Genomic DNA, 2,686 nt, shown 5'->3' with positions numbered 1-2,686 from the left:
CTTGAGCTCGCTGACCGCATGCACACACCTCTATTTTGTTAAAAAAATTCTTCCTTTCTAAGTACTTTCAAAATTCTTTTTATAAAACGTTTTTATTTTAATAAAATCTTTCATTTCCCTTAGTTTGAGTTCAGATACACCCGGAAGTGTATCCGAATCCCTCAAACCAGGGCTCTGATACCAACTTGAAACGACACAAAAATGCGACCCAAAATTTTTTGTTTTTAATATAATCAAAACTGTAATCAGAGTATCATATAAATAAACCATGCGTGATGTATTCCAAAACATAATAAAATACTGTGCGGAAGACTCTATCATACTACATCAACTCAAACAACTAGATCAATCCCGGGCTAAAGCTGAGGCGGTGGTGTGTGCGATGCCGTCATCCCGAGCTCTTCCCTTTGCTTGCGGAAGTACCTGAAACCAAAACTGAAACTGTAAGCACGAAGCTTAGTGAGCTCCCCCAAAATACCACATACCATACAATAACAATATCATATAAACACATATTGGGCCTTGCCCACTACATCGGGACGAAGCCCGGAAACTGCATCGGACCGAAGTCCGGAACTGACTGGGACCTTCTCCCCTGCATCGGACCAAGGTCCGGAACTAACTGCATCGGACCGAAGTCCGGAACTGATTGGGACCTTGTCCCCTGCATCAGACCGAAGTCCGGAACTGACTGCATCGGACCGAAGTCCGGAACTGAGCATAGCATGGCATATCATAACAACTAGCATGAACACATATACTGCATACTACATCGGGCCGTAGCCCGGAACACATAATGCATAACACATAACACATAGCTCACAAATCCTGTCTGAGCCACGAAGGCATCAAACATACTAACTACTGCATCGGATCATGTCCGGAAACTACTGCTAACTGGACGGGCCGGCATTGTAGCCTTAGACCCGTCCCTACTGGAAGGAAACTCACCTCGTAAACTGGTGGCTGAGTGTGTGTCTCTGAAAGCTAACGGCTGCTGCTCCTAAATCTCCTCGGCTACAAGTCCATGAACACACTCAATCAAATACTAAACACTGCACTTGGGGTAAAATGACTCTTTTACCCTTGGTCAAAGTCAACTTACTTTTGGGGCTGACTCGCCGAGTTGGGCCGCCCAACTCGCCGAGTCTCACTCTCACTTCCAACTCATACTCACTGCGACTCGTCGAGTGTGGCATCGACTCGACGAGTACCCTCTTGATCCAAGAACTCAGACAATCTTCATCCGACTCGCCGAGTCGTATGAACAGACTCGACGAGTTGTTCTTGATCCTAAGGAGATTGCCTTGGACTCGCCGAGGTGTATGAACAACTCGTCGAGTCCCTCCATCAATGAGTCTGCCCTCAACTCCCTGAGTCCACTCTCTAACTCACTGGGTGCACTCGGCACTGCTAAAAACGAAGGAATCGGGGACTCGCGACCCGACTCGCCGAGTCGCTCATCCCGACTCGCCGAGTCGCTGCCATGCAGCTAGTTTTTACTCGATTTCTCTTGAATCCAACACATGCAAATGATAGATCTGGGTCCAATAAGCTGTTTTACCACGTAAAGTTTCCAACTTTACGTGCACAACCTCATGAATAAGGGAAACAAGGCTAAAAGATGCACAAAATGAGTAGATCCATGGCTAATATGCAATGTAACTCCAAAAAGACAGTAGATCTGGGCTCTACAACACCCCAACATTCAGATCCAAAGGTATTTCGACTTATTAAGACATTCATGCAACCATAAGGCTTGGAACAAACATCAAATAGCTCTTAGAAGAGCTCTAATGGAAGTTTAAAGCATATAACAAGAAGGGAACTCCGAAAATACCTCAATAAACTCAGATTTGCCCTTGGATCTTTGCACTACAACTCGTTTCCTTGCTTCTTTCTTCTTCTCCTTCTTCACACCTCCACAAAAATGGCACCAAATCACTTATAAGCTCTCAAGGGAGGATTAGGGTTCTCTCACTGTGTTCTCAGGGTGAAAGTGGCGAGAATGAGGCTATAATGTGGTTTAAATAGTGGGCAAACCCGGGGATTTAGGGTTTCACCCAGACGGACGGACTCGCCGAGTCCGGGATATGGACTCGCCGAGTCCCCGGCTCCCGCGTGCACAAAATACGCGACCCAAGTCGGCGAGTCGGGCTAGAACTCGCCGAGTCCCTCTTGAAAACTTAGACAATTAACAATTAATTAACATACCGGGAACGGGTCGTTACACATGGAAGCCCCCATGCAACTTAAAAGTCTCTTTTAGATCCTTTTAGGCTCAAAGTCCCATGCATGCACGCAAAGTTCGTAACTTTACGTGCTAGATCGAGTTTAGGGACCTAGATCTATCATTTGGACAAGAGTTGTACATCAAAAATCGAAGAAATAGACTTGGACAGTATCGAATCGGCGAGTCGTTCTTGGGACTCGATGAGTCCAAGGTTAGAATCTCGTTTTCTGTTATGGGTCAAAGAGACCCACTGGAGTGCTGGAAAGGTTTTAGAGGGTCCGGGGGAGTGACCCAACGTATTGGGATAAGCCATAGTCCTGGAGATCATAGGACTCAGCGAGTGAATGAGCAGACTCGGCGAGTCCAAGGCAATCTCCGAACTCTTGAAGATGAACTCGAAGATTTGTTCATACAACTTGGCGAGTCGAGCGTAGGACTGGTTCATAGGATGAG

This window comes from Lactuca saligna, chromosome 9, assembly GCF_052625555.1.
Source record: "Lactuca saligna cultivar CGN05327 chromosome 9, ASM5262555v1, whole genome shotgun sequence".
Taxonomy (NCBI): domain Eukaryota; kingdom Viridiplantae; phylum Streptophyta; class Magnoliopsida; order Asterales; family Asteraceae; genus Lactuca; species Lactuca saligna.
This window is presented reverse-complemented; position numbering follows the sequence as displayed.